Source organism: Choloepus didactylus, chromosome 14 (genome assembly GCF_015220235.1).
Source record: "Choloepus didactylus isolate mChoDid1 chromosome 14, mChoDid1.pri, whole genome shotgun sequence".
NCBI classification, from domain to species: Eukaryota; Metazoa; Chordata; class Mammalia; order Pilosa; family Megalonychidae; genus Choloepus; species Choloepus didactylus.
In genome coordinates this window covers 30001579-30029395 of record NC_051320.1, presented here as the reverse complement: position 1 = coordinate 30029395, position 27817 = coordinate 30001579, and the positions used below count along the sequence as shown (strand labels likewise).

The window sequence follows — 27817 nt, the reverse complement described above, 5'->3', positions numbered from 1 at the left end:
TATAAATTAAGACACGTGCTATGAAGTAATATTTTATAGTGGGTGGCTGAAATAGGGCCAAGTTTTTGGGATTAGCTAGTGAGGCAGACTTGATAGGCCAGTGTGCAGTAAAGGTAAGGGAAGTCTATATTAGGCACCTGGAGCTTTGGGAGAGCCTAGCAGCAGGGAATTTAGAGGTCTATGTATCTGCTAGTTCCTTTTAGAGAGGTTTGGTAATACGTGTTGGGAACATGGAAGCTAAGAGGAAGGTTTAAAGCCTGACTGAAATGGAACAGGGACAACAGGTGAGAACAAGACAGAATTTCAGTGCCAGAGCAGTAGGAGAACCCCATAGGACAAGAGGGAGCCAGGCATTGTAGGAAAAATAGAGTTGAACCAAGGTATTGTAAAGTGTAAAGCCAGGGTATGATCATCAAGAACAAAGGCTTAAAGTTTAAGGGATAGTGATGCTATTTCCTGGGTTTGTTTTGAGGAGTAATTGAGGTAATAAAGACAAAATACATAGCACTTTTCCTGGTTCTTTAGCTACTGCTATTAATATTACTGTTAATGCTGTTGGCTGCTGATGCTGCCCGGCTCTGGAGATGGTTGGGAGAGGAGGGCAGACAGGTAGGTAAGTTATTAAGGTATTTGTTTGGGGGAAGGAACCACTTGGCCATTTTCTCGAGTCCAGGTTGGCTTCAAGTGCTTTCCTTCTCTTTCTTGTCATAGGCATCAGGAACACGTTCTTTTCTCTTAAAAGCTTCTGCTGCTTACACTTAGTTATTTTTTATCTTCAAGCCTGACTATGGAATATAATCTACAGTTTTCCCATCTCCTCCCTTGTAGCCCTAGACTGCAGTTTACAGTCGGGGGATAAGACAAATAGTGAACATAAGAAGGATAAAAGGTGTAAGAAGGACATTTGCTTTTTGTCATGAAGGTATAATAGGAAATAAGTTTACTCTTTGTGTCACCAGCTTCCAAGATGGCCCCAGTGATCTCCACCTCCTGATATTTACACACCTATGTAGTCCCCTTCCACACTGTATCAGGGTTGGGCTGTGAAACCAATAGAATATGGTAGAAATGATGGATCTTTTTAACACACTTTATTTTGATACACTTTCAAACTTAGAGGACAGTTACAAAAATAATGCAAACCCCATATGAGAATTCCAACAAACCCCTATTCCCCTAGATATCCACATCCACCAATTTTAATATTTTGCCACATTTGCTGTGTCATTCTGTCATCTATCAGCCTGTTTATTAATCCCATTTTATTAACTCTTGATTGTAGTTGTTATACATGCTCCTTGAACCCTTTATGCTGCCATGTATATTTCCTAAGAACAAGAATATTCACTTATGTATCCACTTTAAGTGCAGTTATCATGTTCAAGAAATTTAACATTAGTATAAAGCTTGAAGTCTGTATTCCAACTTTTTCATATGTCCTTTTGAGCCTTTTCTCCTCCCTTATTAGGTCCCGTTCAGGATCATGTATAGCGTTTGTCATTGTTTCCTTAGGTGCTCTTTTTTTTTTAAATTGTGATTGGATCATTTTTGAGCCTAGGTTAAGAAAGGCATTGTGAGTTCTGCCTTTCCCTGCCACACTCTGTGTCTCTCTGCTTGCCCACTCTGGGAGAAGTTAGCTGTCACGTGGTGAGCAGTCCAATGGAGAGGCCCATGTAGTGAGAATTGGGGGCCTCCTGCCAACAGCCAACAAGGAATGAGCCCTCCAGCCAACAGCATGTGAGTGAGCCATCTTGGAAGCATATCTTTCAGCCTTGTCAACTTTCAACCCAACCAACTGCATCCTCATGAGAGACCCTAAGCCAGAACCACCTGCTAAGCCACTTTCTGATTGCTAAACCTCAAAAACTGTGTGAAATAATAAATCCTTTCTGTTTTAAGCCACTAAGTTGGGGGTAATTTCTTACACAGCAGTAATTAATCCTTCTTCCTTAAATGACTCAGGAACATATAAAATATGTAAACAATGGCTTTTAGGCATTGGACAATAGGCAGCGCTGGACCATGATCTCTAAATGAATGGGAACAAATGAGGTAAACCCTTTGACTGCACCAATTTGCAGTAGAGACTGGAGGTGGCAGTTCATAGGGTGCAGCACAGGAGGGAGGAACCAAAGCCAAGCCCAGCAGTCTTGATGAGTTAGGAGACAAAGACAGGAGTTTGGGAAAGCTAAGGTGGTTAGAATTGCAGGGCAGAGAACCAGAGGTTAGGGAGCTAAAAGCAAGTACAAATGTGCGTATGTTCTGGAGAGCTGTAGAGGGTTCTCCTCGAGTATTTGGTTCCGTTCTGATATGCACATGCATAACAGGAAACTACCCATTGCCAAAGAAAGAACTGGAAAGCAATAGCCGGACAACCTCCAGAGCTCACACAAGTCTAGGAATAGTTTGTGTTCCTAGCAGTCAGAGTACAGAAACCTTGTAATACATGAAGTATTGGGCAGAGTCTTCATAAGGCTTCAGGTGATTCCAAATAACTTCACTGTGCCCCAGAGCAAAGTCCAACATTATTTAAAGGGATACAACCAAACGATGTAAAATTCAGTCAAAAAGTAAAACTGTGGGCTCACCGTCAATAATGGGTAGAACATCTATACAGATGATCAGTAAGGAAATAGAGATCTTGAACAACACTGTAAACCATTTAGACCTAACAGACATATACAAAACACTCCACTCAACAACCCCAGAATACACATTCTGCTCAAGTACACATTGGAACATTGTGTAGGACATACCATATGTTAGGTTACAAAACAAGTTTTAGTACATTTAAAAAGTTAGAAATCACAGGGTATCTTATGTGACTTCAATGGACTGAGGCTAGAAATCAATAACAGGAAAACTGGAAAGTTCACAAATATGTGGAAATCAAACAACAAATGGGTCAAAGAAAAAATAATAAGAGAAATTAGAAAATATGTAGAGACAAGTGAAAATGAAAATACAACATACCAGAATGCAGAGGATGCAGGGAAAGCAGTGATTAGAGGGAAATTTGTAGTAGTAAATGCTTACATTATAAAAAAAGAAACATCTTAAATCAATAATCTAGTTTTTCTCCAGAAAGAATTAGAAAAAGAAGAGCAAATTATACCCAAAACTAGCAGAAGGAAGGAAATAAGATTAGAGTGGAGGTAAATTAAATAGAAAATAGAAAATAATAGAATTAATGATATGAAGAGATGTTTCTTTGAAAAGATCAATAAAATTGACAAACTTTTAGCTAGACTGACAGAGAAAGAAGAGAAGGTGTAAATAATTAAAATTATAAATGAAAGTGAAACATTACTACTGTTTTTACAAAAATAGAATTGTAAGAGAATACTATGAAGAATTATATACCAACAAATTTGTTAACCTAGATGAAATGGACAAATTCCTAGAAACACACTGGTAGATTTACTTATGTATCCCCCCCAACCCCCCCAAATATTCTTCACCTCAATCCCATTCCTGTGTGTTTGAATCCATTGTACATAGGACCTTTTTAGGATGTTATTTTTAGTTAAGGTGCATTCTTCAGAATCAGGATTGGTCTTAATCCTAGTACCGGAGGTTTCATAAAGAGAAAGCTTTGGGAAGGAGCTGGAAGCTGGAGGCAGTGGAACACGGAAGAGAAAGCAGAGAACATTGTCATGTGATGGGAAGGGTAAAGAACCCAAGGATTGCCTGCTAGCCAGAAAACTTTTGACCCCAGAGGAAGCAAACTTTCTCACCTCTGAAGCAATGGGCCAGTAAAGTCCTCTTGTTAAGCCAACCTATCGTATGGTATTTGTCTTAGCAGCCTAACAAACTAAGATATACAGTAGCAAAACTGACTTAAGAAGAAACAGAAAATTTGAACAGACCTATAACAAGTAAAATTGAATGAGTAATGAAAATCCTTTCACTAAAGAAAAGTCCAGGACCCAGACAGCTTTACTGGGTGAGTTATATCAAGCATTTAAAGAAGATTAAATACCAGTCATTCTCAAACTTCAAGAAATCGAAGGGGAGGGAACACTTCCTAATTCAGTCCATGAGTCCAGTCTTACCCAGGCAAAGATACCACAAGAAAGGAAAGCTGCAGATCAATATCCTTTATGAATATAGACGCATAAATCCTCAATGAAATACTAGCAAACCGAATCCAACAGCATCCTTAAAGGATTATAAAGCATGAACAAGGGGAGTTTATCCCAGGAATGCAAGGGTGGTTAAACAGAAGAAAACCAATCACTGTAATTTATGACATTAATAGTACAAAGGAAAAATACCATGTGGTCATCTCAACTGATGCAGAAAACTAGGAATAGAAGAGAACTTCCTCAACATGGTAAAGGCCATACATGCAAAACCTACAGCTAACATCATACTCCATGGTGAAAGACTAAAAACTTTCCTTCTAGGATCAGGAACAAGACAAGGATGCCTGCTTTTATCACTGGTATTAAGCATTGTATTGGGAATTCCATCCAGAGCAGTTGGTGGTGGGAGGAGGGGAATGAGGTATTCAAGTTGGAAAGGAAGCAGTGAAATCATCTCTAATTGTAGATAATATAACTATATATAGACAATCACAAAGAATCCCCCCAAAAACTACTAAAGGTAATAAAATCACATTTGCACAGTGGAAGATCAACACAAAAAAGTTATGTTTCTGTACACCAGCAGTGAACAATCTGAAAAAGAAATTAAGACAGGGATTCTATTTACAGTAGTATCCAAAAGAATAAAATGCTTATGGAAAATTTAACCAAGGAGGTAAAAGATTTATGCAGTGAAACATATAAAACATTGCTGAAAGAAATGAAAGAAGACCTTTATAAATGGAAAGATCTCATGTTCATGAATTGGAAACTTAATATTGTTAAGATGACAATACTACCTGAAGAAGTCAACAGATTCAGTGCACTCTATCAAAATTCCCATGGCCTTTTTTCCCCTAGAAATGGAAGAGCCGATCCTGAAATCCTGGAATTGCAAGGGGCCTGATGTAGTCAAAACAATTTTGAAATACAAGATTGAAACTGGAGGACTCATACTTCCTGATTTCAAAGTTTAATACAAACCACAGTAATCAAGACATTTTGGTGCTGGTATAAGAATAGATAGAGAGACCCATGGAATAGAATTGAGAGTCCAGAAATAAACTCATACATCTGTGATCACCTCATTTTTGACAAGGGTGCCACGACCATTCAGTGGGGGAAAGAATGGTCTCTTCAACAAATGGTTCTGAAACTATTGGATATCCACTTGCAAAGAATAAAGTTAGATTCCTACACACATCATATACAAAAGTAAACTCAAAATGTTCCAGTGACCTAAATATAAGAACAAATCCATAAAACTCTTAGGAAACACAGGAATAAATCTTCATTACCTTGGGTGTGTCAGTGAAGTCTTAGATATGACACCAGAAGCATGAGCAACAACAAAAGAAATTGGAGGACATCATCAGGAAAGTGAAAAGACAACCTATCAATGGGCAAACATACTTATAATACATATATCTGATAAATGTTTAATATCCAGAATATATGAAGAATTCTTACAACTCGACAAAGAAAAACAACCCAATTTAAAAAATACGCAAAAGACTTGAATAGACGTTTCTCTAAAGAAGCATCTACACATTGTTAACAAGCACTTGAAAAGATGCTTATCGTTGTTTGTCTTTGTGATAATGTAAATTAAAATCTCGAGGTACCACTTCACACCTATTAGCATGGTTTTAATAAAAAGAATAGAAGATAGCAGGTGTTAGCTAGTATGTGGAGAAATTGGAACCCTTATACCTTGTTGGTGGGAATGTAAAATGTTATAGTCACTGTGGGAACAGTTTTGTGACTCCACAAAAAGTTAAACAGAGAATTACAATATGACACAGCAGTTCCTCTTCTAGATATATACGCCAAAGAATTGAGAACAGCTATTCAAACAAATACATGTATATACATGTTCATAGTAGCACTATTCATGATATCCAAAAGATAGAAACAGTTCAGATGTCCATCAGTGGACGAATGGATAAGCAAATAGCGGTATACATGTGCAATGGAATATTAAGCCATAAAAAGGAATTAGGTGCTAATACATCCTACAAAATGGATGAACCTTGAAAATATTATGCTAAGTGAAAGAAGCCAGACACAAAAGATATTGTGTTGTATATTATGTTGATATGTTATATATATGACAATTTCACTTCATAGAAAAAATTAAAATACTTGCAAAGAAGCAGGAAAATATGTCCCATAACTAGGATAAAAAATTAAGAGACCCAGAACTGACAGATGATTGTTTTAGCAAAGATGTAAAAACAGCTGTTATTAATATGCTCTAAATGTTCAATAAAGTAGAAAAGAGGAACTCGATGAAGAAAGAGACAGTATAAAAATTATTCAAATGGAATTTTTAGACATGAAACGTACAATAGCTGAAATAAAAAGATGCTAAATAGGATTAGCCAGTAAGACAGCAGACTCAAAGATCATTGGGTTTGAAGTTCTGATTCATGCTACAACATGCATGAACCCTGAAGACACATCATGTTACTGAAATAAGCCAGACACAAAAGGATAAATATTGTATGATCTCATTGTCATGAAATAATTAGAATAAGCAAACTCACAGAGTCAGAAACTAGAATATAGGTTACCAGGGTCAGGGTAGGGAATAGGAAGTTAATGCTTAAATTGTACAGAATTTCTACTTTGGGTGATGGAAAAGTTTTGATAATGGATATTGGTGATAGTAACACAGCATTGTGAATGTAATTAACAGCACTGAAATATATATCTGAATGTGATTAAAAGGGGAAATGTTAGATTGTACATATGGTAACAGAAGAAAAATTAAAAAACAGATGGTGAACAACACTATACAAATGGTGAACCCTAAGTTAAACCATGGACTATAGTTAATAATACAATTATAAAAACATGCTATCATCAATTGTAAGAAATAGTCCACACCAATGCAAGGTGTTAATAAGGTTGTATATGGGAATCCTGTATTTTATGCATGGGGATTTTTTCTGGAAACCCACAACTTGCAGAAAGTGGTAAAACAAGGGATAAATATAAAAGATATTTTCCTCATTTTAACATCTTTAAAAGATAATTTCTTATTTAAGGCAAAGATGATAACACATTGTCAGGTTTATGACATACATAGAAATAAATGGAATGACATCAATATATAAACAAGGGGAAGGTTAAGGGAAGTATATAATTGTTAAATGTTTATGTCATGTGAAGTGGAATGACAATTATTTGAAGGTAGAATGTGTAAGTTTTAGAGCAACCACTACAAAACAAAAGGAAAAATAATAAGACAATAAAGGAGATAGAATAGGAAAAAAATTTCCATTTTTTATGGAAATAATAAATTTTGGGGTATTTTTTATATCCCCAAATTAGGTAGGTCATATGAAAAAAAGGAACAAATAGCAGATGGGACAAAAATAGCAAGATGACAGATTTAAATCTAATCATATTGATAATTACATTAATGTAAACAGTGTAAACACTGTAATTAAAAGGCAAAGATTGTCAGACTGGATAGAAAACAAGACCAAGTGACATGATGTCTATAAGAAACTCAATTTAGAGATAATGACACTGATAGATTAAAACTGAAAGGATGGATGAGGACTTCTGCATCTGGCCAATATAGAGCAACAGGGACCATATTTCTCCTTCCCTCACCATCCCCCAACCCCCAAAGACAAAATATATGAAAACAACAGTTTTCAATATTTTGGACATCAGACAATGAAGGTCAGTGATCCCTGAGAGATGAGAAACAAATGATGTAAGCTCTGCAGTTGTCCATCCTCCTCATGGAGAGAGTTCCAGGTTGTGGCACAGGAAATGGTATCTGAAATATAGATCCAGCAGACTCCCTAAGTTGAAGAGATGTAGCTGCTCTGGACCTGCTTATCAAATTGTGATAGGCTTGAAGGGAACAAACTGTTTCCAAAGCACTTAACTGCATCCCATAACAAACTTCAAGAACATTTATAGGAATAAAAAAATACCTAACACCCAACATGGTAAATTTGCAGTGTGTGTTATCCCATCAAACTTTGCTAGGCATGTGAGGGAGCATGAACACTCTATTCCCAATGAGGAGAATAATCAATACCGTGCAGAACTGAGACATATGGTAGAATTAACAGAGAAGGACCCTAGAACAATTGTTAAAACTGTATTACATATGTTCAAAAAGTTTAGTTGAGACATAGAAGATTTATGACCCAAATCAAATTTGTAAAGATGAACACTACATCTGAGATGAAAAAAGCACTGGATGGTCTTAATGGTAAGTAGACATTGCAGAAATAAACATGAGTGAATTGAAAGCATAGCATAAGAAACCATTCAGAATGAAACTCAGAGAAAAATAAAAAAATATAAAGAGCATCAGTGAACTGTGGGGTAATTGTAATTAGTCAAATACATGAGTAATTGGAGTTCCTGAAGGAGGTTGGGTATAGAAAATATAGGTCATGAAATAATAGCTGAAACCTTTCCAAATGTAATGAAACCGTATACCCACAGATTCAAGGATCTCAATGAACTTAAAGTACAAGATACATGAAACTCCACAAAGGCACATCATAATCAAATTGCTGAATACAAGTGATGAAGAAAAAAATCTTAAAAACATACAGAGAAAAAAAGGCATGTTCTGGTTACAGACAGGAATAAGGATAAAGATGACATTGGATTTCTTGTCAGAAACAATGCATGCAAGAAAAGAGTGGAGCAGCAGCTTTAAGTACTGAAAGATAAAATCTGTTGACCTATAATTCTGTATCTGGCAAAAATATTTTTTAAAAACAAAGTTGAAATAAAGATATTTTCAGCCACTCAAAAGCTGAAAGAATTCACTAACATTTGCTGAATAGAAGAAATTTTAAAGGATGTCCTTCAGGCAGCAGGGAAATGATATCAGATGGAAATACATGTCTATATAGAAGAAAGAAGAGTACCAGAAATTGTAACTACTTGGGTAAATATATAAGAATTTTTACTTATTTAAATATTTTAAAAAGATAATTGACTGTTTAAAGCAAAAGTATTAACAATATATTGGGTTTATAATACATAAAAATAAAATGCACGATAAAGATAGATTAAAGACTGGAAGGAGAAATGGAAGTATATACTATTGTTAGAGTCTTATATACTTTCAAGTGGTATAAAAATCACTTCAAAGTATACTGTGATAAATTAAAGATGTATAGTATAAACCCTAAAGCAGCCATTAAAATAGCAAAACAAAGAGTTATAACTAATAATCCCCAAAGAAGATAAAGTGGAATCATGAAAAATATTCGATTAATCCAACAAAAGGCAGGAAAAGATGAAAAAGGGAACAAAGACCAGAAAGGATAAATCTAAAAAAAATAGCAGGATGATAGATTCAAACCTAATTATATAAATAATGTCATTAAATGTAAATAGCCTAAACATTCCAGTTGAAAAGCTGAGATTGTTACATTGGGTAAAAAGCAAGGCCTAACTATATGCTTTTCTACAGGTTATACACTTTGAATATAAAAACACAAATGGGTTAAAAGTAAAAAGGTTGGGAAAAGCTATACTATGATAACCCATCATAATAAACTTGAACTGGCTATATTAATATCAGATTAAGTAGATTTCAGTACAAGGAATGCTGCCAGGGGTATCATTTCATAATAGTAATAAACAGTGAATCAAGAGTGCCCAATATTCATGCACTTAATAACAGCTTTGAAATACAGGAAGCAAAAACTAATAGAAATGGAAGGAGAAATTGAGAAGCCCACACAATCATAGTGAGAGAGTTTCCTCTCTGTATCTTAAAGATATACCCCTTACTCAATCACTGATACAACAAATAGGCAGAAAGTCACTAGAGACTCAGTAGACTTGAGCAACACTATTAACCAGCTTGACCTGGTTGACATTTTTAGAATAGGCCACCCAAGAAGAGCAGAATTCACATTTGTTTACAAGTTCACATGCAACATTTACCAAAATAGAGCTTATTCTGGGGCATAAAAACAAGCTTCAATAAATTCAAAAGGATTCAAGTCATATAAAGTATGTTTTCTGACCACAATGGAGTTAAATTAGAATTCACTATCAGAAATATCTCTGGAAAATCCTCAAATATTTGGAAACTAAATAACACCATATAAAAAAAAATCCATGGTTAAAATGAGAAATCAAAAGGGAAATTAGAAAGTGTTTTCAACTGAATGACAAAACACAACATAGAAAATGCTGCTAAAACAGTACTTTATGGGGAAATTATAGCCCTAAATGTCTACATTAGAAGAGAAGAAATGTCTCAAATAAATGACTTCAGCCTCCACTTTAAGAAACTAGAAAAAATAGAAAAAATTAATCTGAGAGTAAGCAGATAAAAGGTAAATAGTAAATATCAAAGCAGACATCAATGAAAAAACACACAATAGAAAACCACTGAAACCCAAAGTTAGTTCCTTGAGAAGATCAATAAAATTGATAAACCTCTGGGCACACTGATTAGAAAAAAAGGAGAGAAAATACAAATGACCAATATCAGGAATGAGAGAGGTGACAGTATTACATATTGTCAGATGTAGAGAGAAAATTTGGGATTATAAAGAGCAATTTTATGCCAATAAATTTGATAACTTAGATGAAATGGAAAAAAATCCTTGGAAGACACAAGTTAACCAAAGCTTTTCAAGGAAGAAATAGAAAATCTGAAAAGAGCTCTATATGTACTAAAGAAATAGAAAATTCCCACAAAGTTCCAGTGAATTCTACTAAACGTTTAAGGAAGAAATAATACTAATTCTACCCAAACTCTTCAAAAATATTCAGATGGAGAGAGTATTTCCCTAGGTCTATGATGGCAGCATTACCTGGAGACCAGTACCAGACAACGACGTTACAAGGAAACAATAGATTGTATTCTCCATGAACACAGGTGCAAACATCTAAACAAAATTTTAGCAAATTTAATCCAACAGTATATTAAAAGGATAATATGTCATGACCACTTGGAGTTTATGCCAGAAATGCAGGTTGGTTTAACATATGAAAAACCAATCCAAGTAATTCACCTTGTTAACAAAGTAAAAACTAAAAATCACGTGATTATCTCAGTAGATGTAGAAGAATGATTTGACAAATCCAACATCCATTCCTGATCTAATCCCTCATCAAACTAGCAACAGAATGGAACTCCTTCAACCTGATAATGAGCATCTATGAAAATCCTTAGTGACATTGTATTTACTGGTGAAAGACTGAATGCTTTCTAAAATTAGAGACAAGACAGAGATGTCTACTTTCACCACTCCTATCAGGCAAAAAAAAAAAAAAAAAAAAAAAAAAGCAAAAGGTGTCTAGATTGGAAAGGAAGGAATAAAACTGTCCTTATTCACAGATGAATTGATTATCTATGTAGAAAATCTGACAGAACTCTACTAGAACTTATGAATTTAGCAAGGTTGCAGGATATAAGAGCAATAGAAAAAATCAGTTGTATTTTTGTAAATTCATAACAAACAATTAGAAATGGAATTGAAAAATACCATAATAACATAAAAATAAGAAATACTTACAGATAAAACTGACAAAATAAGTTAAAGAAAATTGAGAACTACAAAATATTACTGAGAAAATCAAAGATTACCTAAATAAATTGAGTGATATATGATGTTCATATGTTGACTCAACTTCGTTAAAATGTTAATTTTCTCCAAATCTATAGATTTAAGGCAGTTTTGTATTTCAAATCACAGCAGGTTTTTTTTTTTTCTTTTTTCTTTTTTTTGTAGAAATAGATAAGATTCTTCTGAAATTCATATGGAAATGCCAAGGAAGTAGAATAGGCAAACATCTCTGAAAAAGAAAGTTGGCATACTAACACACCAAGAATTATTATAAAGCTACAGTAGAAGCTGTATACAGTTGGCATTAAGATAAATAGATCAATGAAACAGGAATGTCCAGAAATTAACCCACTTACATAAATGATTTTTGGCAAAGCTATGAAGGCAATGTAGTGAAGAAAATACAGCCTTTTCCACGAATCGTGGCCAAACAATTGGATGTCCATATCCAAAAAATGAAGTTGGATCCATGTCTTGTACCATATGAAAAAGTGAACTCTAAATAGCTTATAGATCTAAATGTAAACCTAAAACTATAAAGTTTCTAACAGCAAACAGAAGAAAATCTTTGAGAACTTTGTTAGGTGGTGATTTCTTGGAAATGCAAATTTAGAAATTTAGAAACAAATTTATCAATAGTGACAAAAGTCAGATCAGTGGTTTCTTAGAAATGCAAATTTAGAAATTTAGAAATGCAAATTTATGAATAGTGACAAAAATCAGATCAGTGGTTGCTTTAGGGTGAACAAAGGTTGAGGAGCAGTAGGAGAAAAGAATTATAAAAGGACACAAAGGAAAATTTTGGAATGATGGATATGTTTTCACTTTTTTGATTGTGGTGAATGGTTTCATGTGTTTATACATAGGCCAAAACTAATCAGATTATACAATTTAAATATGTAAAATTTATAATGTCAATTGTATCTCAGTAAAGCTGCTTTGTAATAGTAAAAAGATGGAAAAATTATACCATGTAACCAGTTTTCATAAGTTGCCAGGAGTATCTGTATTAATAGTAGACCTAGCTAATTTTAGAATAAGGACTATTACCTGGGATAAGACAGCTGTTTCATAATGATAAAAGATTCAGTTCATCAAGAAGACGTAGAAATTTTAACCAATTATTATGTGGTTAATAACAACTAAAAAATATGCAAACTGACAGAACTAAGAGTGAAATGGACAAATCCACAATTAATAGTTGGAAATTTAAACACTCTAAATAACTGGTAGACTAAATAGACCGATTTGCATAACACTATGAACCAGTTTTTACCTAACTGACATATATTGAACACTTCACCTAAACACCACGGAATACACATTCTTGTCAAGGGTACATGGAACATTCACTAAGATTGACCCTATTTGGGCCATGTTTTAGTTTTCCACTGCTAAAGCAAATACCATGTAATGGGGTGGCTTAAAGAATGGGTATTTATTGGCTCATGGTTTTGAAGCTCACGTTTTTGAGAAGTGTTTTTGAGAAGTGTTTTTGAGAAGTGTTTTTGAGAAGTGTTAGAAGGTGATGCTTTCTTCCCCCAAGATTGTGGCATTCTGGGGCTGGCTGCCAGGAATGCTTAGGTACTTGGCTTTTTTGTCATGTGGCAGTGCACATGGCAATGTCCTCTCCTTTCTTCTCTGTGTTCTCTTGACTTCCAGCTTCTTGCTTCCTGTCTTCCATGTGACTTTTTTTTCATAAAGCATCCAGTAATTGGATTAAGGCCCACCTCATTCAATTGGGCCACACCTTAACTGAGAAATAACATCTTCAAAATGTCCTGTTTATAGCAGGTTCACACCTACTGAAATGGATTAAGGTTAAGAATATTAATTTTTCTGGGATGCATAATTCAACCTATCATAAAACAAGTTCCAATACATTTAAGAAGATTAAAAATATATAAAGCACATTCTCTGACCACAACAAAATTAAGCTAGAAAACAACAACAGAAATGTATCTGGAAAATTTCCAAATATCTTGGAATTAATACAATTCTAAATAGCCCAAGGATTATCAAAGAAATTACCAGGGAAATTGGAAAGTAATTTAAATGGAAAAAATCAAGCCAAAATTTGTGGAATACAGCTAAAGCATTGCTCAAAGGGGGAAAAATTGCCTATATTAGAAAAAAGAAAAATTTCAAGTCAGTGATCTAACCTTCTGCATTAAGAAACTAGGGTAAAAAAGAGCAAATCCAAAATTAGCAGAAGAAAGAAAACGATAAAGATGTGAGCAGAAATAAATGCAGTTGAATATAGGAAAATGAGAGAACATCAAAGTAAAAGCTGGTTATTTGAAATACCAATTTTGTGATTGAGTCAGGAAAAAAAGAAGACACCATATCAGGAATGAAATAGGGAACATAACTACAGATCCTACAGACATTAAAAAGATAATGGAATAATTCTGATGGACAAAAGTCCTTGAATGTCACAAATGACCAAAACTCACCAGAGCATATCTATTCTATATAGTTCCTTTATGTATTAAATTATGTTTATGACTAAATCCTTCCCATAAAGAAAACTCTGGTTCCAGATTGTTTCCCTGGTAAATTTGGCCAAACGTTTAAGGAAGAAATAATACTATGTGTACACAAACTCTTCTAAAAAGTATGAGAACTTGACGGTGTGGATTAATATTGAAATGGTATAGTTATGCTTGATTAAAAAGGATTACATAGTTTGATTGAGTTTCTGTTTTAAATGGGGTGACAGTAAGATAATGGGATTTTGGAAAGGATGATAAAATTAAAATTACTGGATTTTATACTTTGAAATGTATGTACTTCTCTTCAAACTATTCTTCCTGGAAGGGTATTGTTGCTCAACACATTTTTGGGGACCCTATTTTGGATTTACCTTGGCCATGTATATTATTAAGACCATGGAAGAAACCAGATTTGAAATTGGTCACTGTGATAAATAAAAAGCAACTTAACAGCATCTTCACTGCTGTGTTTTACAAAAAGGTATCACCTATGCTTTGGGTGATTGTATGGTATATGAATATATTTCAATAAAATTGCATTAAAAAAAGCAAAAAAAAAAAAAGGCATCACCATTATTTGCTCACTCTGAAGGATAGTAGGAATACTGTCTCTCTTTAAAATTAGTAAATTTCATTAGGATTTCTTATATAAAGAGCTGTCATGGCCCAAGAGAGCTTTTGTAGCCAAAGGACTAAAGAAAGCACTGGACATGTTCTGAGACATGAGCCTTTATTATAGGGCTCACCGACAGGGTGGGAAGTTGAGTCACATTGCCCTGAATTCAGGAGCTTCTCTGAATGGATTCAGGAACTGCTCTGAATGGCGGTGGGTTCAGAGCTCCACGTGGAAATACTCCGCACTTTGCAGGGGCTGAATAGCCTGGTTATAAGGGCTCGATATTCCAGTGGGTATGAGAACATAAGGCAGGAACAGGAGTCTTGCAAAGTAGGGAGGTATTGATTGTAATCAACAGGGAGGAGGGGAGGATTATAGATTAACTTGTAGATAACAGTATCTCAGGGAGTCTCAGGGAGGAGATTGTTTCGAGAGTATCAATTACATTTAGCACCTGATTTCACAAGGAGAATAGGTCAAATCTTAACTGACCTAGGTCACCCAAGCTGCTGTCTGCAGTCTTCAAGGCCCTTGGGGAATGCCCTGTGCCCAGGATTCCAACAAGAGCTAAGCAATCTTTCTTGAGGATCCAGAAAATAATCTCCCCAAAATCTAGCTAATGCTTTTCTAAGTAGCACCTGAAAAAATGTTGATGCAAAATGGTATTAATTCTATCTAAAATAAGTGGTGATGTTTTCCTGTAGGTTCCGTGGGTTTTCTTTCAGGGGAAAGTGCTCTTTTCTTCTAGGTTGTCACATTGAGTTGATGGATGCTAGTGTCGTAGCAGGAATAGGTCTGCTTCTTATCTCCTTTTCCTACCTTAATTATCGTATTTCTGTGTTTTTCCCTCCATGGAATCTGTTTGATATGCTGGCAAGAGCATGGAGTCTGAAGTGAGAGAAACCTGAATTCACCTGACTTAGTTATTTCCTAACTGTGAATAACAGCTATTTCAAAAATACTGGTTTTCCCCTATCTCGTTCTCAGACTCTACTATTCATTATTATGATGCTTCCTTTTGGAGGTAGGCTACTTAGAACCAGAACCTCAGTGCCATGGAGTTGAACTAAGCACATGTTCATAAAGGTTGGTATTTGTCCTAAGAAACCTTCAGACTTTTCAGGTTAATAATGATATTAAAATAGTTATTTTTTTTTTAGCAATCTTACCGGTTTATTTATGACTTTTTTTAAGAGCAGTTTTATTGAGTGTACAATCAGTGGCTCTCAGTATAATCAAAGTTATGCCTTCATCACCATAATCAATTTTAGAATATTTTCATTACTCCAGAAAGAGAAACCCCATATCCCTTTTACCTCCCTATTATTGACACTTAGCATTGGTGTGGTACCTTTGTTACAACTGTTGAAGGGATATTAAAATATTATGTTAACTATAGACCACAGTTTGCATTAGGTGTCTTTTTTCCCATATACCACTCTGTTATTAATGCCTTGTAATAATAGTATACATTTGTTCTAGTTCATGAATGAGCATTCTTATATTCGTACAGACAATAACCATAGTCATTGTCCACAGCGGGGTTCACTGTGTTGTATAATCCCATATTTTATCCTCTAGCTTTCCTTCTAGTGACATACACGACCCTCAAATTCCCCTTTCAACTCCACTCACATACGTAATTCAGCCCTGTTCATTACACTCATAATAATGTCACTTCTATCCATTCCAAACATTTGTAATCAACATAATTAAAAATTTTGCATAAACGAAGCATCAGCTCCCCCTTCTCTACTGTCATTCTGATGCCTGATGATTCTAATTCTGTATGAGTTTGCCTATTATAATTAGTTCATATTAGTGTGGTCATACAATATTTGTCCTTTTTGTGTCTGGTTTATTTCACACAACATAATGTCCTCAAAGTTCATCCATATTATTGCATGTTGTTGTTGAATGAATGAATGGATTGTAGAACTAGCACTAATTTGTATAAATGAGCCTTTTAATATTTTTATACTTATATTTCCCCCAGTGATAGTATACCAATTAGAAAAATTAAAATATTTAGAAATGCTAAGTAAAATAATATATTTTTCCTAGGTTTCTTATCCTATTTTCATAATTAAGACTTGATCTTAATAATGTAGGTCTATGTCCATTGTATTCATTACAATGTGGGGAGGGTAGAAGTAGTTTTTGATGGTGAATTCCTTAAGTGATAAATTTGTATGAATGTATTTTATTTGAGAAGTTGGTCTGCTAGAAATAAAAGTAGGGTCTATTGTTTTTTCTCTGTACCTACAAATTGTAGCTTACCAGAGAACTGAATACTGAATCTCACTGGAATCATCAAGTTTCCAGATGGGAGATGATAACTTTGATGAAGATTCCATGGGAAGTTAAGTCAGAAATCAGGTCAATTAATGATAATTAGTGATATAAACTTGAAGACAAATAGATGTTTATATATCTTGGGAAAAATATATGTCTATTGGATCTGGTGAATCTTACGTGTTTCCTAGGTCCTTATACAGAGTGTTCATTATTCAGAAACTCTCAACTTCACTTTTGGCCAGAAAAGCTAATAGATGTTGGGAATAGCTGGGTCTTTTCTGAAGGGAATTTGCAGAATTGTAGGGTTCCTGGAGATATAGGGAAGCAGATCCTGAGGGCTGTGCACCCACAGAGGTCTCTGGGAAGTCTGAAGCATAGTTATTAGTGTCACATGAGGTACACCAGACCCATCTTTCCAAGAGGCGTACTCTGGTCTCTAGGCAGGGTGATTAGTTGCTCATTATCTGAGGAATACCTGAGAAAAGAAATCCACTTCTTTATTCATGATGAATAAATGGCTCTATGGTTTATTGTCTCATTTATTAGACAAATATTTATGGAATGCTTCCTGTGTTATAGGCACTACTGGTAAAATGAAGTTGAGTAAAGCATGGTTCTGTTCCTCAGACAGCTCAGAGAACAGGGAAAGGATAAAACTACTAAATCAATGATTGTAATATAGTGTGTTAAGTTCTCTGGTATGTATTTGCACAGCATGCTATGGGTGTGTAGAAGTTGGGATGGGCTTCCATTACACCCTAGGGATACTTGTTTGAATTGAGACTGAGTAATTACTTCTATCTAAATGTCTTTTTTAGAGCAGTAATAATAAGTATACTAATAAAATAAATGGATAATACTACTTTTATCAGTCTTATTTAATTGGTAAGGTTTGGAAAGATATGTAAAAATTTAAGATGGTTGTTAAATACCCATGATATTGGTAAATATCCTAAGACCTCTCTGATTTGGATAAATATCTTAAGATATGTGAGAATTGATAAGCTCAGAGACCACACTATGTTTTAGCAATGTATAAACCCCAAGATGACTGTTCTGGAAAAGTTTGTGGGCTTGACATTTAAGGCCTGATTTGAATCAGATTCTTGAGCATCTTTCTGTTTTTCAGAAAGACCTTAGAAAGGACAGTAATAGCACTTGGAGCTCAAGATTTTTACAACATGGACCATTCCCTCACTACCTTTGGTATGACTTTGTAAAATAAGCTTTTAAATATAAAAGTATAACATACTCATTATAAAAAAGTAAAACAATCCAGTATTTCAAAGTGGAAAGTGAGGATTCCAACCCTCCACTTCTCCTTTAATACGTACACATTTGATTTAAAGAAAATAATAGTAAGATCAAACAGTAAGGTGTTGGAACTTTTTTTCATTCAACATTTTGTAATGTTTTTCTATGTCAGTACATGAACACTGTACCCAATTCTCTTTTCAGAGCTGCAAAATAGTGCATTATAGTTTAACTAATCATTATTTTTTTAAATGCAATTTTATTGAGATACAGTCACACACGATATAATCCATCCAAAGTATACAATCAGTGGCTTATGATATTGTCATATGGTTGTGTATTCTTCGCCATAATCAATTTTAGAACATTTTAATTACTCAAAAAAAAAAAAAAGAAAAAAATTAAAAAAAAACCCACAAACATCACATACCCCTTATTCCCCCGCCATTATTTATTTATTTATTTATTTTGTCTTTATTTTATTACTCATTTGCCCATACACTGCATACACTGGACCCAGGGAGTGTCAGTCACAAGGATTTCACAATCACATGGTCACATGAAAAAAGCCATATAGTTATACACTCATCATCGAGAATCAAGGGGACTGCATTACAGTTTTAGGTTTTTCCTTTTAGCTATTCTAATACACTAGAAACTTAAAGGAATATCTGTATAATACATAGAGAATAACTCCAGAATGAACCTCTCTACCCTAATTGAAATTTCTTAGACACAAAAACTTTATTTTGTGTCATTTCTTTTTCCACTTTTGGTCATGAAGGCCCTCTCAATTCCACATTGCCAGGCCAGGCTCATCCCTGGGAGTCATGTCCCACATTGCCAGGGAGACTTACCCTCCCCGGAGCTGTGTCCCACATAGGTGGGAGGGTAGTGAGTTAATTTGCAGAGTTGGCTTAGATATACAGGCCACATCTGAGCAACAAAAGAGGTTCTCTTGAGGTGACTCTTAGTCATAGTTATAAGTAGGCTTAGCTTTGCCATTAGAGAGAGAAGTTTCATAAGGTCAAGCCTGTAAATTGAGGGCTTGGCTTATTAAATTGGGAGTCCCTATTGCTTAACAGAATAGCAGGAGTTCCCCATGTGGGGAAGTTTAATAGTTCCACATTTCCCCCCAGTCCCTCCAGGCAACTTTGCAAATACTTTTTTATTTTCTGCCCCAGGTATTCTGGGATGTATTGGGATATTACATTAGTCTGTACAGAATAACAAGATCTCATACCCTATTCTAGTTTCCATGTACTTACATTGTTTAAGTAAACTGACCAGACAGGTTAAATTATATAGTGTGCTGCAGTAAATATAAATTTTGTACCAAATAAACCTCTCTTCCTTTGGTCTTACACAGAAGTTGGAGTTTTAAAATACAGTCAATATCATCCTTTGCCCTGTATTCTAATTTACCTTAGTCCTAACTAAGTCCATTTCGTTCATATCTCTCTAGCCTGGCTTTTTTTCCAACTTCTTTAACAGTTGCTGTATGAAGTAATGCTGACACTAATCATTGTTAATGGATAAATATTTAGCTTGCTTGTAGTTTTTTCTATTGAGATCGTCATAGCATATATCTTATGTGAGTGTTCCTGTGGTATATAAACATAAATGTGGAATTGCTGTTTTAAAGAGAGGTATACAATTGAAACTAATCAATATTGCCTGATTGTCCTCCAAAAAATTTGTACTAATTATGTTTGTCCCCACGGAATTTTCTCCCTTTTCCTAACATCCTTGCCAGTGTGTGATCATTTTTTTTTTTTTTTACTTTTTCAGAATAATAGGGGAAAGTTGTATAATCAGAATTTGAATTTTTATTTCTTTAAACATTTGTTTTTTTGAACATATGTATTTACTCAATAAATTATATAATATGAATTGATTTTATTTATCATTTGCCCCTTTTTCTATTGAGTGTTTTTTTTAAAGTAACATATTTCTGTATCTTAGGGATGTTAAAATTTGTTTTTACATATGTTGTGATTCTCCCTGTTTTGGATATTGTCTTTTTGCATTGTTTATGGTATGTTTTACTATATAGAAGTTTTACGTTTTTATGTTGTTAATCTGTTAGGTTTTTAGTTTATGGTCTCTAGGTTTCTTTTCTTACCTAGAAAGGCTTTCTGTGTTACAAGACTATGAAAAATATTTAGCCAAGTTTTCTTGTGCTTTTATGGTATTTTTGTATTTTATATTTTAATACTTGTGGAATTTATTTTTGTGCTGATATGAGATAAGGAGCTTACATTTTTTCCTAATAGATAGGCTGTTATAATAGAGCAGTTTGGTCCTTGGATAGTTTATCAGTGATTTTACTTGGACAGCCTTGGACTAAGGCCTGATTTGAAGTTAAAAGATCTGTTTTATTATAGCTGTGGACAGATAGTCACATTTCTCTCGGAAGACAAGAGTCCATGAAAGGTAAATTCCTTTGCTGCTTTGGCTCTGTTTTCTTTCTGTTTTACTTGGGAATTAGTAAATTCCTTCCAATAGCAGGGAACAGAGAGCCAGCAAAGGGAAACTGGGTCTAAGCCATTCCTGCGACGAGGGATAGACACAGATCGTCCTGTAGAGAGATTTGCCGTGTCAGGTGAGGTAGACTATACCTTTACTGTACTAGCAATAGTCCTGGCTGGACTTCAACTACTTTAATAAAGTTATGCTTTATGTTCTGGCCTAGAAAACTTTGGGTGTTTTAGTGGATTCTGGCCAAATAGTTTTTTCCTGCTATTCCTTCCCATGCATTCTATATTTTGCTAATGATCTACTTGCATTTCCCAGAATGTAAGACATTTTATGTGCTTTCCTATGCATCTGTGCTCTTTTGAGAAGTTTGGAATGTTTCTCTTCCTCCCTTGTTAGCTTGGTGAATTCTTACTTTCCATAACTAATCTGATTAGCACCCCTTAAAACCTGCCTTTCTACACCGCTTTTGCCTGAGGAGTCCCTGTAACAACCTTACAACACTTACCGTATTGTAAGTTATTGTGTTTACCTATTATATGTGCCTTTCTTCCACCGGACTTTGGGCTCCATGGGGGCAGAGATTTTGTCTGTTTATTGTAAACTGTGTGCTACATTATTTTGATATAATTTGACTTAAGACCCACCGAGTCCAGAAAATTTTGTAAAGATGTGAAAATAAACTGTTCATAGTATATCTAACTGTTGTTGAATATGCAGGAACTGCTATTTTTAGATCTCTTTTGCCAGTGTTTCTTATCAAAGTTGTATAAACAAATTTCATATCAACAAAGGCAGAATAGTCCCTAGCACAGATATGAGAATTCTTAAATGTAATTTATATCACATTTAGAACTTTTTTTTTAGAACAGTGGAAATAGTTATGAAGTTATGATAAGTCAAAGGAGAAAATAATAACAAATACATGCTTTTCACAGAATATTTAAGAAGTGCATTTATTCAGTATGAATAAAATCAATCTCTCCTAACAGAATATTCCATCTTAAACTATTTTAGCTGAAAAAGATAATATTTATAAAACTGTATCATGGGAGGATTGTGGAAAGATGGCAGAGTAGGGAGTACCAGGACTCAGTACTTCCACCAAAACAACTATTACACAGGCAGAAACTGTCCGAAACAACCATTTTGAAACTCTGGATGCCAGAAGAACACTGTACAGCATCCAGGGAAAAGCGGGAGGAAGATGCTGATAAATTACAGTGAAGAACAGTAACTTGCTTTCTCTGTGTGGTGGCATCCACTCTTGTGGCAGGCCACTGTGGGTTCCTGCCCCTGGCTAGCTCACTGGTGACAGAAATGGGCATAAAAATCCTCTTCCCAAGACCAGGGGTGGGCATGGCTGATCACTGATGATGGCTTTTTGGCTTTTGATTAGTGAATTCGGATCGCTGGGGGCCCGGCTCTGAGGGCAGCCAATTTTTTAACCTCCTGGACCAAAAGGCGTTAGCCTTGTTTCAACCTGCCCTGGACAAAGAGGGTGGAAGCCATTGTTTCAACCCTCCCTGGACAGGGGTGGGGGTGGTGGAGACTTAAAGACACAGTGCTTCCTCAGGGCTGTGGGGACAGTTAGTTGAAGGGCTGCATTTTCTGGGCAGTCCAGGAAAGCTCAGCTTTGGGGAGCTGTTGGAGAAGCTCTTGGTGCCCTTCCTGATCCTCTCCCCAAGGCACTTTGGAGCTGATATGCACCTCCTTCATGGATCTCCCTGTCTCTTTTTCAGCTGGGAAAGACTGATTTGGGAAAGTCCTTTCTGGCGTGCCCCTCCTCCCAGAATTTGCCCTCCAGGCAAAAGCAGCTTGAGACAATGAAAGGAGTGTAAGAAACTATAGAGGCGGGCAGTCTGGGTCAAAGGCCTGCTGGCTTCAAACACCCAAGAGAGGGAGGTGTGTCTCCTGGGAAACAGAGGGATCAGCCAAACTCCAGTAAATAGGGACAGGGAATCTCCAAAACAACTAACAAGTAAAAGCCAAGGACCAGACAGAGGCCCAGAAAAAGAGGGAAAAGCCTGCACACTGCATTCACCTTGCTGCCCAAGACCTTCCTGATAGGAGGGCTGGAGCTCAAGAAAATCTCTGTCTTATCACCAGTGGGTTACAAAATCAAGAAACAGACATCTAAGGGAATAAATCCCAGGGTTAACATTTTAAAATATTAAAATTTTACAGTGTGCAACAAAAGAGTACAAGACAAAGAAAGAAACAGAAAATGATGGTCCATCCAAAGGAAGAGGTTAAAGATCCAGAAAACACCAACAAAGAAGACAAGAATGTGGACACACTGAACAAAGCCTTTAAAAAAATCATCTTAAAAATGTTCAAGGAGATAAAGGAACATGCAGAGAAAGAACTAAAGGATACCTGGAGAAAAATGAATGAGCAATATGAGAATCTTAATAAAGAGAGAGAAACTTTAAAAAGGTACCAAACAGAACTAATGGAGTTGAAAACCACAATAACTGAAATGAAAAATGTATAGGATGGTTTCAAGAGCAGATTGGAGTTGGCAGAAGAAAGAATCAGTGAACATGAAGTCAAGACTGAGGAGCAGAAAGAAAAAAGAATTAAAAGCAAAAATAGCCGGCGACACCATCAAGTGCACCAATATACACATTATGGGGAGTCCCAAAAGGAGAAGAAAGAGGGAAAGGGGCAGAAGGAATACTCAAAGAAATAATGACAGAGAACTTCCCAAACTCAGAAAGAGACGTGAATATGCACATCCAAGTAGCCCAGGGAACACCAAATACAATAAACATGAGGGAAAATACACCATCATATATTGATTACACTACTGAATGCAAAGGACAAGGAGAGAGTTCTGAAAGCTGCAAGAGAAAAGAAATATGTTACATACAAGAGAGTTACAATTAGATTGAGTGCTGATTTCTCATCAAAAGCCATGGAGGCAAGAAAGCAGGGGCTGAAATAATTAAAGTGCTGAAAGAAAACAACTGCCAGCAAAAATCTTATATGCAGCAAGACTTTGATTCTGAAAGGGGGGAGGATTAAGACATTTTCATATAAACAAAAACTGAGGGAGTTCATCATCATTAGACCTGCCCTACAAGCAATGCTAAACAGAGGTCTTCAGATTGAAAAGAAAGTACACTAGATAGTCATTCAGAGTGGCATAAAGAAATAAAGATCTGCAGTAAAGGTAACCATTTGGGTAATTACAAATGCCCGATTATTGTAGTGTATTGTTTGATATCTGTCTCCACTTCTTAACATCCTACTAAAGGTGCTAAAATGCAAATGCATAAAAAGTAATGATAAATCTATGGTTTTGGACTTATAATGTACAAAGATATCAGTGGTAACAAGATAAAAAACAGGTGAGGGAACAGAGGGGTATAGGATAAATATGTGTGCATACTGTAGAAATTAAGTTGGTATCAAATCAAGTATGCCTGTTATATTCTTAGGATGTTAAATGTTAACCCTGTGGTATCCACAAGGAAAACAGATGAAAAATATATCCAGATAGAAATGAGAAGGCTCAATATGGTACAACATAAAAAAATCCAATAAATATAAATGTAGGCATTAACAGAAGTGAGGGACCAAAAAGGTATAAGGCTTACAAAGGTTAAATAGCAAAGTGGCAGAAGAGAGTCCTGTATTATCAGTAGTGACTTGAAATGTAAATAGATTAACTCTCCAAACAAAAGGCAAAGATTGGCAGAATGGATAAAAAATTTGACCCAACTATATACTGTTTGCAAGAGACTCACCTTAAATTCAAAGATTTAAGTGGGTTGAGGGTGAACAGATGGAAAAAAATATGCTATGCAAGTAGTAGCCAAAAGAGAGTTGGGGTGGCTATACTAATATTGGTTAAAATAGACTTTTTTTTTTTTTAATCTTCATTTTATTGAGATATATTCATATACCACGCAGTCATACAAAACAAATCGTACTTTTGATTGTTCACAGTACCATTACATAGTTGTACATTCATCACCAAAATCAATCCCTGACACCTTCATTAAAATAGACTTTTAGTCAAAACAGTTACAAGGGACAAAGATAAACTGATGAAAGGGAGAATTCAACTGGAAGATGTAGCAATTATAAATATGTGTGCACCTAACAGCAGAGCCCCAGAATATATGAATCAAATACAGACAAATTTGAAGGGAGAAATTGACAGTTCTTTAGGAGTCTTGATAGGAGTCTTTAATACACCACTCTCAGTAATGGATAGAGCATCTAGATAGAAGTTCAATAAGGAAATGCAAGACTTGAATGATACTCTAAACCAACTAGACCGAACAGACATGTATTAGATCTTCACATTTCACCCAGTAAAAACAGAATTCACATTCTTCTCCATTGACCATGGATCATTCTCCAGGACTTGATGGCTTCATGGGAATTTTACCAAACAATCCAAGAAGACTTAACTCCAATTTGGCTCAAACTTTCAAAAAATTGAAGATAAGGGAACACTCCCTAATTCACTCTGTGAGGCCAACATCACCTTCTTACCAAATTCAGAGAAAGATCCCAGAAGGAAAAAAACTATACACCAATATCTTATGAATATAGGTCACAAAATCCCCAACAACATACTAGCAAACCAAATCCAACAGCATATTAAAAGAATTATACACCATGATCAAGTGGGATTTATCCCTGGTATGTATGGTTGGTTCAACATAGAAAATTAATTAATGTAATATAGCACATTAACAGAATGAAGGGAAAAAAATCACTTGATCATGTCAGTTGATGTAGAAAAGTCATTTGACAAAGTCTAGTACTGCTTCTTGATATACTTAGAACACTAGAATAAAAGGAAACTTCCTCAACATGATAAGGGGCATATATAAAAAGCCCACAGCTAGCATCCTACTTGATGGTGACAGACTGAAAGCCTTCCCTCTAAGATCAGGAACAAGACAAGGATGCCCACTGTCACCACTGTTATTCAACATTATACTGGAAGTTCTAGCCAGAGCAGTTAGGCTAGAAAAATGAAATAGAAGGCATCCAAATTGGAAAGGAAGAAATAAAACTCTCCCTGTATGCAGATTACATGATCCTATATACAGAAAATATGGAACAATCCACACGAAAGCTCTTAGATCTAATAAATGAATTTAGCAAAGTCGCAGGATTCAAGATCAATACCCAAAAATCAGTGGTGTTTTTATACACAATGAAAAATTGGAAGGAGAAATCCAGAAAAAATTCCATTCACAATAGCAACTAAAATAATCAAGTATCTAGGAATCAGACTAACCAAGGACATATAAGAATGGTACACAGAAAACCACAAAAATGTTGCTAAAACAAATCAAAGAAGACCTAAATAAATGGAAGGACATTCTGTGTTCATGGCTTGGAAGACCAAATATCATTAAGATGGCCATTCTACTCAAAACTGTTTATAGAAGCAATGCAATCCCAATCAAAATTTCAACAACCTTCTTTGCATAAATGGAAAAGCCAATCATTGAATTTATATGGAAGGGTAATGAATTCCAAATAGCTAAAGCAACCCTGATAAAGAAGAATGAAGTTGGAGGGCTCACACTTCCCAATCTTAAAACTTGTTACAAAGCTATTATAATCAAAACAGCATGGTACTGGCACAAGGACAGACATGTAGACCAGTGGAATCAGATTGAGAGGGTAGAAATCGACCATCGCATTTATAGCCAACTGATTTTTGGCAGGGGCAAAGGCCACTCAATTGGGAAAGAACAGTCTTTTCAACAAATGGTGCTGGAAAAACTGGATCTCCATTTGCAAAAAAAAGGGAGGAGGACCTCTACCTCACACCTTATAGAAAAATCAACTCAAAATAAATCAAAGACCTAAATATAAAAGCTAGAACTATCAAAACTTCTGGAAGAAAATGTAGGGAAGCATCTTCAGTGTATTGTGTTAGGCCATAGTTTCTTGAACTTTACACCCAAAGCACTATCAACAAAATTAAAAATAGATAAATGGGACCACATCAAAATTAAAACTTTTGCATGTCACAGGACTTTATCATGAAAGCCAAACGACGACCTACACAATGGAGAAAATATTTGGAAACCACATATTGATGAAGGTTTAATATGCTGTATATATGAAGAAATTCTTCAGTGTAACATAAAAAGATAAACAACCCAATTTAAAAATGAGCATGAGACTTCAACAGACATCTTTCCTAAGAAGATATACAGATGGCCAAAAAGCACATGAAAAGATGCTCAACATCATTAGCCATTGGGGGAAATGCAAATCAAAACCACAATGAGATACCATTTCATACCCATTAGAATGGTTGCTATTAAAATAATGGAAAAAAACAAGTATTGCAGAGGATGTGGAGAAACAGGATCACTCATTCTTTGCTGGTGGCAATGTGAAACGTTGCAGCCACGGTGAAAGACAGTTTCATGGTTTCTCAGAAAGCTAAGTATGTCCCGGCAATCCTACTATTCAGTATATACCCAAAAGAAATTAAAGTAGGGATTCGAACAATATTTGCACACTGGTGTTCCTAGCGGCCTGATTCACAATTGCCAAAAGGTTAAAGAGACCCAAGTGTCCATCAACCAATGAATGGATAAATAAAATGTTGCATATAACAGCATTGAATATTATTCAGCCGTAAAAAGGAATGAAGTTCTGATACATGCAACTATGTGGATGAACCCTTAAGACATCATGTTAAGTGAAACAAGCCAGACACAAAAGGACAAATACTGTATGATCTCACTGATTTGAAACAATTAGAATAAACAAATTCATGAACTCAAAATCAGGGGATGAGGATAGGGTATGTGACGTTAAGGCTTAAAATGTACAGGATTCCTATTTATAATGGTGGAAATGTTTTTGGTAATGGAAGGTGGTGATAGGAGAGCAACATTGTAAATATTATTAAGGGATTGAAGTGTATATCTCAATGTGATTAAAAAGGGAAATGTTAGCTTTTTTATATGGTAACAGAACTGAAATTTAAAAAAATCCATGGATCTA

The 27817-nt window shown here is 35.3% G+C and overlaps 1 protein-coding gene across 14 annotated transcripts in view; it reads left to right on the top strand.

Annotated features, from left to right (window-relative positions):
- The window catches only part of STAU2 (staufen double-stranded RNA binding protein 2), a 368399-nt gene that overhangs the window by 10677 nt on the left and 329905 nt on the right, over positions 1-27817 (top strand). The gene's annotated exons all lie outside the window — the stretch shown is intronic.